General features: G+C 43.0%; 2 long non-coding RNA genes across 5 annotated transcripts in view; one reads left to right on the top strand and one right to left on the bottom strand.

Moving 5' to 3' along the window:
- Window positions 1-1,336: 1,336 nt before the first annotated feature.
- LOC111093046 lies at window positions 1,337-10,525 on the bottom strand. 4 transcript variants are annotated; one of them, XR_005380678.1, is made up of 4 exons: window positions 10,416-10,525; window positions 8,017-8,361; window positions 5,389-5,480; window positions 1,337-1,722 (listed from the first exon to the last, which is right to left on the bottom strand). It is a non-coding gene; the product is annotated as an uncharacterized LOC111093046 (long non-coding RNA). The 4 variants fall into 4 exon arrangements; XR_005380681.1 differs by having other exon boundaries at window positions 8,219-8,361; XR_005380679.1 differs by lacking the exon at window positions 5,389-5,480.
- Window positions 10,303-15,057, top strand: part of LOC119866599 — a 24,898-nt gene continuing 20,143 nt past the window's right edge. Inside the window, exon 1 of the long non-coding RNA XR_005380682.1 lies at window positions 10,303-10,623. This is a non-coding gene — a long non-coding RNA (uncharacterized LOC119866599). The remainder of the gene's footprint in view (window positions 10,624-15,057) is intronic.

The following is a 15,057-nucleotide window of genomic DNA, read 5'->3' as shown; positions in this document are numbered from 1 at the left end:
ATCTGTCATCTCACTGATTCCCTGGGTTGACTCCATCAATGCCTGAGAAGAAGGGTATGCTTTCCTTCCTTTACTCTTTCCTGTGTTTTCTCCAAAACCTGAGACTGCTGTAAAAACAATAACCATTCTTTAATATGAAAGTATGACAACCATCTTGAGGGAGGTTCAACTAATGTAAGACTTACATGAAAAGATTGGAGATGATGTGAAATAGTATCTTACAGTATAGTTCACTATACGAAAAGTATATGATTTTCCCAAGAAATCTGTTTTGTATTCGCATTAGCTGAATTCAGTGACAATCAAAAGCACATATTAAGCACCTGCTTTGCACAAAATGTCCTTGGTTAATGACAGCTCTCATTAGTTAGGGACTTATCTTGTGCCAGACGTGGTGCCATGTACCTTACATACTTTATCAAGTTTAATTTACTCCTGCTCTGAGGACAAGAATCGTTATTTCCATATAGAGATTAAGTAGACTGAGGTTCAGAGAAATTACATGGCTTGCCCAGTTTTAACCGGTAAATGATGAAGTGAATCTCCCAACTTATATAGGCATGTTTCCTGTACTGAACTTTTTATCCAATACTCTGGGCATGAAATCTTCCCCTCTGGAAAGCTGTTTGCAGAATGTCTTAGTCTGTTCAGGCTGCTATAACAAAAACACCACAGGCCAGGTGGCTTAAACAATAAAGGTTCTCTTATCACAGTTCCAGTGGATGGGAAGTTCAAGATCAAGGTGCCAGCACATTCAGAGTCTGATGGGGGCTGCTTTCTTGTTCATAAATGTCTTTTTATTCCATCTTCTCACTCTGTCCTCACCTAGTGGAAGGGGTGAGAAAGATCTCTGCTTTTTTTTTTTTTTTTTAAGATTTTATTTATTTATTCATAAGAAACACAGAAAGAGATTGAGAGAGGCAGAGACACAGGCGGAGGGAGAAGCAGGCTCCATGCAGGGAGCCTGACATGGGACTCAATCCCGGGACTCCAGGATCACTCCCTGAGACGAAGGCAGGCGCTTTATCCGCTGAGCCACCAAGGGTCCCTGGAGTTTCTTCTATAAGGGCACTAATCCCCTTCATGAAGGCTCTGCCTTCATGACCTAATCACGCCTTAAAGGTTATGCCTTCTAATACCATCACCTTGCGGGTTAGAATTTCAACATATGAGTTGGGAGGAATCACAAACATTTAGTCCACAGAAGAACTGCAGAATTATCTTCTCTCTTTAATGGTCCAGGAATAAAAATATGAATAAGGAGTTGGGATATCAAAGCTAAGAAACAAAAATCTATCACTTGCTACTGATGGTCTGGGAAGGAAAAAGACAATTCTAGAGATGTGTCCAATTTATTAGGCTCATTTCAACCTTTGCTTATGCAGGTTGTACATTGTTCACAAAGTGGCAGCCCCTGGCTATGCCTCATCTTTAGGCTCAGAGCTTTACTCATGATGAGATAGTAGATGGGAACATGTCTGCTCAGACAATGACTGTTCCCACTGCCGTGGACTCATTTTTCAGGAACAAGAAGTTCATGGCCAGTGTGTGGGCTGGGCCACATGACCTCTCCCAGCAGGAAGCCTCAAAATTGTCTAGCCATACTCGGAGACCAACAGTGTAGAGAAGAAGTAAGCCTATCTTGTTCTTGTTTTGTGATGACCTCTATTGGACTGGTGCTCTAGATAACATACTCATTAAGAATTGGAGGAGCAGAAAGACCTAGAAGAAAGCAGAGGCAGAGAAAGAAGCAAAAGCTGTCTCTATCATTTAATCGGCTTGTTAAGTTCCAGGACTTTACATTAAAAAAAGAATAGTTGCTTAGGCTATTATTAAAAAGGAACAATAAAACTTTAGCTGAAGAATGGTTGGTTAGCAAAAGCAATTCCAGGATAAAATTTGGGGACAGCATGCTGGGTTAAAATACTTTCCCTGCAAATAAAGTTCACTGACACTTTTCAAAGAGTTTGGCTTCAGCTTGCACCTGCAGCTGGTTATATGTATAAATTTTTGCTCATGGTCATTACTATTATTAATGTATAGCATTTTGGATGTTTCAGAGTTCCAGTTGCATGGATTTATTAGGGTATGCTCTCCTGTACGGAAGGTGTGCGTTGCTACAGATCTTCCCTTTTGCAGAAAAGAAAGTCCAGCAAACCAGTGGCACTGATACAGCCAGAAATTGTTTATGGTGCTTCTTTTCCCCAGGATACATTTCAAATTGGTCTAGGAGTAGGGGCAGCATGGAAGTTGGGGGATGGAAAGAGCACAAGATATAAAGTCAGGAGGTTTTGTTTCTAGTCTAAGTTCTGTTACCAAATAGCATGGTGACCTCAACAAGTCTTATCCCTGCTTCATCTCTGTAGAAAAAAAGGGATGAACTCATTGATTTCTGAAGTTCCCTTCCAATTCTGACTTAGGACATTTTGTCCTTTTCCCCTCTGGAGAAAAGAAACTTATTTCACATGGTGGTGGACCCAGGAAATCACTCTCAGTGAGTAAATTACCCTCTACTCCCTGCTGTGGGAATCACAACCTCACAACAATTAAAGCTGATAGTGTTTTTGCATGATAAAACTACCAACATAAACAGAACACTTACCAAGAGCTAATGGCATGATCAATCAACACAGAAGATCTCATTTTATCATCCTATTTGTGAAAGATTCATTCTTTCATTCATTCACTCATTGATTCATTCATGTAACAAATAATGATTAAGTACCCACCGTGGTCCTGCCACAACGAAGGGAATAAAACAAAGACAGGGCAGAGTAGTCCCTGCCATCCTAGAGCATACAACTGAATGGAGGACATAGATTTTTTTATTTTTTATTTTATTTTATTTTTTTTCAAAATTTGAATTAACTTTATTTCCCCTACAGTCAATAACTTCTCTGCAATTTTTTAAAAAGAAATCAGTACAATTAAGCAGAAGAAACAAATATGGTAAGGAGCTTTAGGAAGCTGTGGGAATATTTGTCAAGGGAAGTCCAATCAAATCTAAGGGTTAGGAAAGGTGCTCCTGTGGAAGCAGGTATTTAAGCAGAGCCCTGAAGGATGGAGCATAGCTAGTGAGCTGAAGGGATGTGTGGTGGGAGCACAGAGGGTGAAAGTCATTTATCCAAGTGTGTAAATCACCCGAGAGGTAGAGGCATCTGCCACAAGTAACAGGATCTTAACGGGCAGTTCAAAGGGAAGAAGGAGAACATTTGAAACAGGAAAAGATGGAAAGTCTGATTCTGCCCTTTGGAGAGACTGATGGATTCAAACAGGATGTATCAGACAAGTTCTTAGTTGCTAAGCAATGGATCTTGACTCCAGAGGATATATAGAACAAAGCATACTTATTTAAAAAGATATTGGGCAGGGATCCTCTTTTGTAGTCAAAATGGAATGAGGGAGACTGAATTCATTCTCCTGAAGCAACTAAAAAACTAACAAAATATATTAAACAACAGTTTTTAAAACACTGAATATCAGGCAATGAAGGACAGTGATCCCTGGGAGACAAAGGAGCCCTATGATTGCCCCAACTTACTGCCTGGAGAGAGTTTCCAGGCTGTGGCACAGGGAAAGACAAACTGTTAGAGACCTGTGGATTCCTGAGTTGAAGAGATGGATTTGAAAATCTGTGGAGACTGAAGAAACTAGCATTCATTGGATAGAATGCCAGAGAACAGAGAGCCTTCCAGAAGAATTCCAGAAACCAACACTGGGTCCCTTGCAAATATTGAGCTGATTAGTGATCATTGTATGTGTATGAATTTACTATTCAAATCCTCCCCTCCCCCTGCTAAACAAAATCCGACTGAAAAAATTAAAGATGACATACCCAGTATACATTTAGGGTTGGGAAAAGTGTCCATTAGACTGGAAAACATTTTGCTTTACAGGGCCTTGGATGGAATGCACTAAAGTGTCTTACATCAGTTCTGGAAAATAAATATCTCTGGATTATGTACATCTCTGGCCCCACATGACAAATGTTAACAGCAAGATCCAAGAGGATCAAACTATTTTGAGGTAACTTAACTGTATCACAAAACAAAGCTCAAGAATATTTACAGAAATATAAAAATATCAAATAGCCATGAAGGTGAAATGTGTAGTGTCTGGCATTCAAGCAGAAATAACCAGGCATGCAAAGAAACAGGAAAATATAACCTGAAATGAATCAGCAATCGATCAAAACCAACTCAGGGTTGACACAGATGTTAGAATTAGGAGATAAGAATATCAAAAGAGTTATTATATGCATTCCATATTTAAAAAATTAAGTAAGGATGTACATGGGAGTTTAAAAATGACTCAAATTGAACTCCAAAAAGGAAAACTAGTGTGAGATGAAAAAATACTTTGGATGAGATTAGATGTTGGAGAAGAAAGGATTAGTGAACTTGAAGATATCAATAGAAATTTTCAAAGTGAAGCACTGAAGGAAAAATTATTTTTTTCTTAAATGAAGAAAATATTTGTGAGCAGTGGGAAAACTTTAGAGACTGAATATAACAGAAATAAGAATCCCCAAAAGAGAGGAAAAGTGGGGAAAAGAGAAACATATTAAAGAAATGATGTCTGCAAATTTTCCTAATTTCATGATAAGTGATAAATCCAGAGAGCCAAGAAGCTCAACAAAAACCAAGCACACAGAGACTAAAGAAAACCACACCAAAGCATATCATAATCAGATTGCTCAAAAGTTAAAAAAGGGTTTTTTATTGAGTAAAAAAAATCTTAAAAGTGGCTAGAGAAAAGCGTCACATTTTCTATAGAGCACGAAAGGTATGAATCATCACAGATTTTTTGTCAGAAGCCATGTAAGTGACAAGGGAGTAGAACAACATCTTTATAGAGCTGAAAGAAAAAAGAAATCTGTCAACCTAGAGTTCTATGCCATAAAGAATGTCTTTCCCGAACAAAGGTGAAATCTGAAAATGTCAGATATACAAATGCAAAAAGAATTCATCATCAGCAGACATTCACTACAAAAAAGATTTAAAATAAGTTCTTTGGGCAGAAAGAAAGATACCAGATGAAAATGTGGATCTTGACAAAGGAATGAAGATCTTGGAAAATTATAAGTAGGTGGGGCTTTCCCCCGCCATGGAATTTAAATGTTTTTAAACAGTAATTTGACTATTTAAACCAAACAATAACAATTTAGTATGAGGCTTGTGGCATGTGTGAAAGTAAAATGTATGACAGCCAACGTCTGGGAAGGAAGAAGTAAAAGCATACTATTGAAAAAAATCTTGTAACATAAATGGAATAGTATAATATCACTTGAAGGAAAATTGCAGTGAATTAAAGATGAATGCTATGAACTCTAAGCCACTAAAATAATAGCAAGGAGTTAGGACTAATAAACCAAGAAAAGAGGGTCACCTTGATGACTCAGTTGGTTAAGCATCTTGCCTTCGGCACAGGTCATGGTCTCCCTCTCCCTGTGCTGCTCCCCCTGCTAACGTGCTCTCACTCTGTCAAATAAATATATAAAATCTTAATAAATTTTTTTAAGAAAAGAGATAAAGTGAAATAACAAAAACAGTTCGTCTAAAAATGAGGACAGAAAAGTAGAGGAAACGGGGGAGCAAGGAATAGAAAACACATAATAAGAAAGATGATGGACTCAAATCTAACCACATCGTTAAGTACATTAAATGTAAATGATATAAACACCCCAATTAAAAGCAAGCATTGACAGATTGGATATCCTGCCTACAAGAAACATATTTTATATATAAATACACAAAGGGGTTGAAGGTGAAAGGGTGGAAGAGATGTACTATGCCGACACCAATGGGAAGAAAGTTGGAATGGCTACATCACTATTGGACAAAGCAGATTTCAGAGCAAAGAGTACTATAAGAAATAAAGGTTGACAAACATTATATGTTCTCATTCATTTGGGGAATATAAATTATAGTGAAAGGGAATAGAAGAGAAGGGAGAAGAAATGGGTAGGAAATATCAGAAAGGGAGATAGAACATGAAGACTCCTAACTCTAGGAAATGAACTAGGGGTGGTGGAAGGGGAGGAGGGCGAGGGGTGGGGTTGAATGGGTGACGGGCACTGAGGGGGGCACTTGACAGGATGAGCACTGGGTGTTATTCTGTATGTTGGCAAATTGAACACCAATAAAAAATAAATTTATTATTAAAAAAAGAAATAAAGGTCATTTCCTAATGAAAAAAATGGCCATTTCATTAAAGGACATAATGATCCTAGCTGTCCAGGTATCTAATAATAGAACTTTGAATTGTATGAGCAGAACTGATGGAACTGCAAGGAGAGCTGAGAAATCCACACTGAGAGAGATTTGAGTACCCTTCTGTCAACAACTGATTGAAGCAGTAAACAGAAAATCACGAAGGATAGGGAAGATCTAAATAATACTGTTCACTAACTGGATCTTATTGACGTTTAGGGGAGACACTGCCCAACAACAGAATGCGTATTATTTTTTAAGGACCCATAGTACATTTTCTAGGAACCATATTCTGGGCCATAGGAAATTCTCAATAAATTTAAATGGATTCAAGTCACACAAAGTATGTTCTTTGACCAAAAGGGAATTAAATTAGAAAAAAAAAAAGACAGGATGGTATCTGGAGAATCACCAAATATTTAGAAACTAAATAACAGACTTCTCTATGAAGTAATGATTAAAAAGAAATCAAAAGGAAAATGTTCCAAGTGAACAAAAATACAAATGCAGCCCATCAAATTTAATAATATGCCATTAAACAGCACTTAGAGATGAATGTATGGCACTGAACACCTATATTGGAGAAGAAGGAAGGTCTCCAGCAAAAGACCTCATCTTTTGAAAACCAACAAAAAAGAGTAAATAAAACCCATTATAAGAAAAAGAAAGGAAGTGTATGGAATGATGTCAGCAAGATAGCAGAATAAGAGATTCTGGTCCTCACTCCCTCGCCCTAATCACCCCCACCTCCAGCCCAGGAAAAACACTAATTTTGGCAACCACCACGCGGTGAGAATGCTTTTGTGGGGGATTCTGGAGTTTAGCTGAGATTCCAGCACCCTGTTGGTGCTAAAAATCTCAGTGGACCCAATGAAGAGTTTAAGAACAAAGAACAACTTCACCCATGTCAACCCTCCCCAAAGTACACATCTTGGTGCCAAAAGAGGCCTCCTCAGCCTGTGATTTCTCCCATAGGGGAAGATGAGAGCAAAGTGAGCACCTGGTCTCCCCAGCCTTGCAGGATGATGCCCAGGAGGCCCATTTCAGCCCTGCCCCATGCAGAACACGGAGGGGGTGAGCACGGCTGCATCAGCTGGGGGCAGTCAGGAACAGTCAGGAGCAGAGAGAAAGGGTTGCGAATCACAGCAGCCAGCCTGTGGATCTCAGCAGCTGGCCCAAATCCTCCCAACTGACTTTGCAGACTTTAAGAGGCTTGCCCCTGAATCCCTCAGGATAACTTGCCTCTGGACCTCCCAGCCAGCCAGGGCGTACCCCCAGCACCCTGCAAGCCCCAGTACACGGCACTCTGATGTCTCTGCAGATGTTGCTAGTGAGCCCCCAAAGCCTGTAGATCTCACTCTGATAGGTTCTTAGCAGCTAAATGCACTCAGCTGGCCTGGCCTGGGACAAGGTGCAACTTTGAATATCTCAGGGCTCTGCCCTAGGACAAGTAACCAGTGGGTCCTCAGCACCCACCTGGCTTTGTGGGAACAGGAGAAGGGACACAATCCTGAGATGTTTTCCTATAAGGGGAGACAAGGGGAGTAGAGCTGGCTCGTCCATGGAGGAGATCTGAGAACTGGTGGCTTTCCATGAGGGCAAGGGGCTGGTGTCTGAACGAACAAGCAGACAGTGGTCTCACTGCAAGGTGAGAAAAGCCCTCAAATCGACAGATAAAGATGCACATTTCTCCCAGGGGCATATCCATCTCTAAGCCAGAAGGACAAATAAGGTCAGAGAAAAAAATAGAAAGATCAGACCCAGATAAAAATGTAACCTTTCTTTGAGCCCAGGTGATGCTTACCATCAGCTCAGAGGCCTTCAAGGGGTGCGCTCTGGGTGCTGTGAACTTATGATGTGTTTATAACCAAGTTTAATTGAACGGAAGCCTGAGGGTTTTAGGAGAACTCCGAAGAAGGCCGTCCCGAACGGGTCCCAGGTTTCCTCTCATGGGAAGATTACGTTGCTCCAACAAACATTTTGACCCCAGAGCACATTCCCCCTACCTCTTGATATCCAGCCTGTCTTTTCTCCATCCAGACTTTTTTAGGTTGATGACTCCAGAGAGAGCCCACTGCTTCAGACATTCCTCAGGAAAAACATGCCAGCTGCCTTTAGCTCAGATCAACATTACGCTTCTGATTTAAGCCTGAAAAAGAGAGTCTATTTTGACTTTTTTTCCCCCCTGTAAGTAAAAAGCGATCATTTGATGATGGTTCCTCGTGCAATTCAAAAAGAAAATTATTAGACATATGTAGGCAAGTCCCAGCTTGTAATGCCAGTTTCTGCGAAGATGTAGAATGTATCAAAGAAATATATTGCTAGGAATTTTCTGTTTGTTTTTAGTATCTAATGTGTACTGGGTTTGCGGGAGGTGAGGGTGTCTATACGTGTGTTTCCATGTAGAGGAGAAAGTGCAAAGTTATTAACATTTTCATCTGCAGCAACTGATTGAAATTGCGTTCATTGACTCACTTCCAGGGCGCTGGTTGGCAACGTCTTTGGAAAAGCACATCGTGAATACGAAGTTGTCTTGCTGGGGTGGCGGGGCAGTGGTGGGCCCACTTCTGGGACAAGGGTTTCGAGGGGTGCTTTTAAAGGGGGCTTGGCTTGGATTGGAGGGCCCTCCAGGCTCTGGCGAAGGGTTTGACAACAGTTAATAGGTCACACTCTGGCTTGTCACATCCTCAGGAAAAGCTGCTCTGTTTTCTAAGTCCACGAGTGACAGGATTATTGTGTAAGTGCTTCCGAAATGCTTTCATCTTGACTGTTTTTGTCTGAAGCTGTTGGAAGGGGCTTTGCCAAGAAAAGCAAAGAATAAAATCGAAACATGCCCTGTGCTAATGTCGCTAATGTCCTCGTTTTCATGAACGCAGCGCCGGGGACTTCAGCTCTAACCCGGGTGACCTGGAGGGGCTGGGGGGCTGGGGCCGAAGCGCCCACAGCTGAAGGGGACAGAGGACACTAACCACTCACCACCCGCGCAGAGCCGCCCCGCCTGGAGGTTTTCCACTCCAGCCAGGAGGGTCCTAACCTCTGCGGTGCCAGACTCGTCCCCAGGGCTCATGCTGGGCCAGCGCAGCCACCCAGTTTTGAGTATGCCCCGTGGGATGCGTGCATTTTGTCCACCATCCCTCCTCTTCAGAGGCTCGATGCTCTCTGGGTGTTCCTCTCTCCATCCCAACACGGACCCCGAGGGTTTCCTACGTGTGGCCCTGGACCCCTTGCACCAACATCAACAGGCACAGGCATAGAAAGGGAAGATTCTGGGTGCAGGGGATCCAGTTTTCTTAAGCACACTGAGGTTTGAGGACCCCCAAGAAGACTGAGAGGTCTGCTTTGGTTTCTTTTTCCAATCCTGCCATGTGTGCTTCTCCCCCGGTCCCCAAACTGGAAACTGGGACACCGGGGGCCCAGAACATAGGCCCCTTCACATCTAACCATCTCCTGGGGCTCGGAGGAAGCATTTTGATGAACATCTTTGGTAATCAGGACTGGCCTCCTCATCGTCTGTCCTGTCCTTTGTCTGTCCCCAACACTGACCTGGGATGGGCTTATATAATCCTGTTCCACTTCCGCCTGCCTGCCTTCCACAGTGGGACAAGGGGTACCCCTCTTTGGTTGTGAACTTTTGTCTTTGATGTTTTTTTTTATTTCTCTTTTTTTTCCTTTTTTTTTAAAGCTCTATTTACTCATTTTAGAGAGTGAGCATGAGTAGGGGGAGGGCCAGAGGGAGAGGGAGAGAAGCTGACTCTCTGCTGAGTGAGGACCCTGATGTGGGGCCCAATTCCATGACCATGGAATCTCAACCCAAGCTGAAATCGAAAGTCGGAGGCCCAATAGACTGAGCCACCCAGTGGCCCCTGGACATTTCTCCTTCTTTCCTTGTTATAGCTTCTATTCCAGCCAGGAATGTCAGAGTCTCTGTAGTGACAAATCCATCCAGAAAGTACATTCTGGCCGGGGCCCACTGATGGTGAGATACGTGAAGTGGGATGTGTCTTCGGCATCTCTCTACCTCCTCTCTGACGCTTGTCCTGCATCCTCACAATCATTGCTGTGACAGACCAGTGCACTTGGAACACTCGCCTCTCTCCTTCCCCTTCCCCTCTTAAAGCTTACACATCCCGGGTGCCAGTCCCTCCGGGCTCTCTCAGGAGCGAAGCTTAAAGTAGAACAGCTTATAAACCATTTGTGTCCTACCTTCTCCCCAGACACTTGAGAATGTCAACGGGGGCTCTCAGTGCTTTGAGTTAAAGGCTGGGAGCAATGTTGGCCTTTTAGGTTCCTAGGAGACCAGGAGGAGAAAGAATTTGGAACCCTGGAAGGAATATAAGGGCTGCTGTCCAGTGTCTTTTACATCACGCTTTGAGGTGGCTGTCCAGGAAACTACTGCCTTGAGAAAACTGCAGTAAGTCCAGTACACTTGGCACGATTTCTAAGAAAACCATGCAGCTTTTAGAATGCTCAAGAATTAGCCTCAGCCCCAAAGTGTGTGTGCGTGTGTGTGTGTGTGTGTGTGGTGTCACTGTGCACAGTTGTGCAAGTTGCAAACTGCAGAAGGGCTCTGTGTAAGGAGGCACATTCACGGGGCAAGCATTGATGCATATATTTATTGTCACAATCTGCCAGCAGATGTGTCTGATTCTTCCAGAGTCAGTAGATTCCGATAATGCGTTAAAGATGGAAGTGAAGTGTCTTTGAGGCAGAGGCTGATGTTTAATATGGAGATGAGAGAGGCCAGTGCAGGTTTCAATGAGAGACAGAGACAGCTTCCAACTTGTTCCTTTGGACTCTTTCCAACTTTGTGTCGGTCATTCGTTCCTGATCTCCTGCCCTGGACCCTCAGACTTGGCTGATGTGGAAACAGCCATCTCCAGTCTGTTTCACCAGCTCATGGGCTGCCTGGCTCTCCCCCACCCCTCCTGAGGTCCTGCTTGTCTGCTGGAAGCCCCCCACCTGGGCTGGCCCCGCGGCCCCCGGTCTCCCCATGCCAGACCCTCCAGCCCTGTTTCAATTCCTGGGAAATGCCCTCTGCTCCCTCTGCATCCTGCCACCAACATCGGTGATGGTCCTTGCTAACCACCTGGGAATGCCCCCCTGGTATCCCCATCCTGCTCTTCTTTCTTTCTTACTTTAAATGTATGTATGTATGTATGTATGTATGTATGTATGTATGTATGTATTTATTTATTTGAAAGTGGGATAGGGAGGGGCAGAGGGAGAGAGAATCTCAAGCAGACTCCCCGCTGAGCACAGAGCCCAGCATAGGGCTCCATTCAATGACCCCGAGATCACGACCTGATCTGAAATCAAGAGTTAGTCTCTTAACCAACTGAGACGTCCAGGTGCCCCTTTTCTTTTCTTTGCTCTTCTTTCTTTTTTCTTTTTTCCTTTTCTTTTTAAAGATGAGTCTATTTACTCATGAGAGACACAGAAAGAAAGACAGAGACATAGGCAGAGGGAGAAGCAGGCTCCTCGCAGGGATTCCAGTCGATTCCAGGACCCCGGGATCATGACTTGAGCCAAAGGCAGATGCTCAACCCCTGAGCCACTCAGTCACCCCGTCCTGCTTTTCCTCTATTTCTAAATTCCACCCAACTTTCAAGACCCTGTATACATACCCCATCTTCCATCAAGTCTTCCTAGAAGACTTGATGTCCTCTTTCCCTCATCCCATCCATAAAGAATAATCTTCCTGTATCTGCTGTTCCATAGCCCTTTGTCTATTTTTTTCTTACATCATGGATCAGTGGGTACCTTGGGTTGGTTCTGAACCTGAACCAACTCTCCAGTTCCTCAGAACAGGGATAAGGGCCATGTTATATTTGTGGCTCCCAAGGGGCCGTGCACAGTGTCTTATACCCAGCAGGTTCTTAGCAAGGACTTGGCAGGTGAATACTGGATTAGCTGGGGTAGTTGGGAATAGATTATGTTCTCTCTGACTCCTTGACTAACTGTGATCATGTGGTTATATTTTCTTTTTTCCTTTGCCATGAAGAAACTGAGGCATTCTCTACAGGTTAGAAACCCAAGAGAACTCTGCCCAGTAATATCACACAGGCCTACTTATATCTTGTAGCCAGATAAAAGCATGATGGTTGTATTAGTGTGGGTTCTCCAGAGAAACAGAGCCCATGGGATAGATACAGATAGAAAGACTTTATTTATTTATTTATTTATTTATTTAATTTTAAAGATTTATTTATTTATTTAATTTTTAAAGATTTTATTCACTTGTTTGAGAGAGAGAGAGAGAGAATGAACACGATCAAAGAGGGGGAGAAGCAGACTCCCCATTGAGCCGGGAGCATGACTCGGGATTCCATCTTAGGACCCTGAGATCATAACCTGAGCCAAAGGCAGATGCTTAACTGACCGAGCCACCCAGGCACCCCAAAAGACATTTATTATGAGGGATTGGCTCACACAATTCTAGAGGCTGGGAAATCTCACTGCCTGCTGTCTGCTAGCTGGAGGCCTGGGAAAGTTTGTGGCATAGATCCCCAAGGCCAGAGAACCAAGTGACCTAATGGTGTCAAGTCCTGGTCTGACTTCGAAGGCCCGAGAATGAGGTGTGCTGATGTTTGTGGACAGAAGATTGATGTCCCAGCTCAAGCAGAGAACAAATTGCCCTTCCTCTGCCTTTTTTGCTTGATCCAGGCCCTCAACAGAAGTGAAGATGCCCAGCGACATGGAGGAGGGCCATCCTCTTTACTCTGTGTATCGATCCAAATCATCCTAATCTCTTCCAGAAATACCATCACAGGCACACCCAGAAATAATCTTTTACCACCTATCTGGGCATGTCTTAGACCAGGCGAGCTGACACATAAAGGCAACCATAACAGTGACTTTAAGGGATAAAAATAAGCCGAAGGCACAGAAATGTTATGTGGCTCAATTACATTCTTTAGCATGATGAAATTTGGATACATCTGAGTTCTAGTTAGTGATGCCAATCCACTCGAGGCATCTGTTTTCAGGATGACACACTGGTGAAGGCTCAGAGCCCCACAGCTCCACTTGCTGTGTCTCTGCAACACCGAGCAGGATAAAGCAGCATAAACATAGTGATGCTCCTGGGTGGCCACCCAGCTTTGTGGAGCTGGAGAAAGAAGAGGGCAATCGAGAAAGTACATTGGGAAGAATCCTGCATGAGAGAAGCCTTTCAGGTTTCAGATCGAGATGAGATGTTAAGGGAAAGTGAGCAAGCATCAGGGTGGATTTTGGTCCGGATCCTTAAAATTCTTACAGGAATATTACAAGAGACATGAAAAATTCAAAGCATGCCACGCCTCAATGAATGGAACCATGTCAGCTGATTTAAGAGCTGCAGAGTTATTGATCATTTTCTTTCTAGCTCATGAAATTAGTTGGCTTTGGATTATGTCTTTGTTAAGGTGAAGTGGAATGTTTTAGTTATCTGGGGAGAGGCCAGAAAAATCACCCTGCTTAGGCCACGTCCTCTCACCTTGCATCGTGCCTCAATTGTCACAGAATGTTCTATCTGGAAAGAAACCTAAAAATTTTCTTCTGTGTTGGTAACGATTTTAGTAGGCAAATGGCTTTTTTTTTTTTTTTTTTTTCAAATTGTAAACCTCATTTCCTTTCAAGGGCATTCCAGCTTGGAGTTAACATTGCTCACTCATGTGTGTAGTGCTAGGAGAACACCTTGGAATTGGTAGCAAATCAGTGGGATGTACAATTGCCCAACTTTTCACAACACATTAGAGAAGTTGTTGCAGCACAGAGAAGCTTAGGTCCTCGATAATTTCTGGGAAGAATATCCCAGGGTCTTTACAAAAGCTTTAAGAATAGCGTGTCTTCAAGATTACCTATGTTACATCATCTGTTTGGGGTGCTAAACTGAGCCTTTAATGAGAGCTCATATCATTGATGGGTCTGATTAGAAAGTTCTCCTGTAGAACTTTAGGACCAGGAGGGACCCTCCAGATCATCTTTTCTCCCTTCTGTCACTTTCAAATCTGCTCATCTTCCAGCATCTCTAGCTCAGGAAATAACTTGCTTTCACCCTGTTGCACCCAACTCTCCCTCAACAAGTATCCGATCAAACACCAAGTCCCATTACATCCTGCATCTACTTCTCCCTCTACACATTCATCCTCATAGTCTGAGCACCACCATCACCACCATCTGCATCCTCAGCTCTAGCCACAGCCTCCCAGGTGCTCTCTCTGTTTCTGCTTATCTTCTCCTTGCTCCCCATCCATTCTCCATGTGGCAGCAAGGATAACAATGCAAGACACCAACTTAAATGTATTTTACCCCGGCTTAAAGCCCTTCAGTGGGTTCTTCTGTGACACTTTAGCATGGCCTCCAAGACCCAATACTGTGTGGCCCCACACCTACTCTGACTGTATCACTTATCAAGCACCCCACCCTCACTATATCTAAGCCACGGAGACTTTCATTCTGTTCCCCAAATGGCTCAAGACCTCCATTCATACTGTCCTTTCTACCCAGGACTACATAGAGCCTCTAACTTTGTCTCAGCCCTTACACTCTTCTCTACGACTTGCCAGATCAGCCCATTTTCAATCTTTAGTTTCATTTTAAATGTTGGGTCCTCAGAAAGACCTCTCTGATCCCCGAGATTAGAGTCCTTCTGTTAGATGTACTGAGAGCTAGAGCAACACATTTTTTCTCTAGAGGTTCAGAGAATATATTTTTGGCTTTGCTGACCATATGATCTCTCTAGGAATTATTCAACCCTGCAATTGTAGAAGAAATCAGCCATAGACATGTGAAAAATAAGCATGATTGTATTTCAATAAAATTTTATTTACAAAACAGACAGAGGGCCTAGATTGGGTTCACAGGC

This window comes from Canis lupus, chromosome 28 (genome assembly GCF_011100685.1).
Source record: "Canis lupus familiaris isolate Mischka breed German Shepherd chromosome 28, alternate assembly UU_Cfam_GSD_1.0, whole genome shotgun sequence".
NCBI lineage: Eukaryota > Metazoa > Chordata > Mammalia > Carnivora > Canidae > Canis > Canis lupus.
The sequence above is the reverse complement of the archived record's forward strand: the minus strand, read 5'-3'. Positions and strand labels throughout refer to the sequence as shown.